This window comes from Otolemur garnettii, unplaced genomic scaffold (genome assembly GCF_000181295.1).
Source record: "Otolemur garnettii isolate 467f Iridium unplaced genomic scaffold, OtoGar3 scaffold00043, whole genome shotgun sequence".
NCBI classification, from domain to species: Eukaryota; Metazoa; Chordata; class Mammalia; order Primates; family Galagidae; genus Otolemur; species Otolemur garnettii.
The window spans coordinates 5,192,328-5,193,190 of NW_003852438.1; positions in this window are offsets into that span (position 1 = coordinate 5,192,328).

The following is an 863-nucleotide window of genomic DNA, read 5'->3' on the forward strand; positions in this document are numbered from 1 at the left end:
CTATACTCCCAACACAGACCTTTATTAAACTCTAGGAGGATACTCTTTTGTGCTCTTCTGTATCCCTGTGGTCTAGGGTACAAGTCCAGGGAATTTATCCCCACAGTATAATCTGGGTCACAGGAGTGCTTCATAATACAGAATGGGGTTACATCCCAATAAACACTCCGTAAACTGAAAGTATCATTAAGTTGAATATGCATTTGATGTATCTACTGAACATCTTAGCCTAGCCTACCTGAAACATGCACAGAACACTTCCTTTCACTTATAAGTGGACAAAATCGTCCGGCACCTTGGTACGTTGTAAAGTATCATGGCTGACTGAGAGCTACAAGCTCTTTGCCACAGCCCAGCATCACAAGAAGGTATTATACTACATAGCACTAGCCCAGGAAAAGATCTAAATTCAGAGTATCGTTTCACATTTGTACCATCATAAAGTAAAAATTGTAAGTTGAACCACTGTTAAGTTGGAGACTATATTTGTTAAAGGAATGAAGGTCTAAGTTCAAAGTCACTAAGGTACAGAGGGTCTGATACTTCACCCAAGGTACACAGTGAATGACAAAACTAGGGTTCAGACCTAGGGTGTAGTCTTAATCATCAGACTAGGTATACCTTCACCTTGTATTACCTTCTTTCCTTCTGTGCTGTTGAAGAGTCCAAAGAACTTTTCGTTGCCATCTATGTACTTAACAAAGTACATCAAAGAAAGATTTCAACAGTGCTATTTAAATGTGTCCACTAGATGGCAACCCTCCATTTTAAATCATCTTTATAAACACACAGTTTATGCTGAAAGCTTCTGTACAGCTAAGGATACAACAATTATTATTATTATTATTTAGATTTTTTTTTTT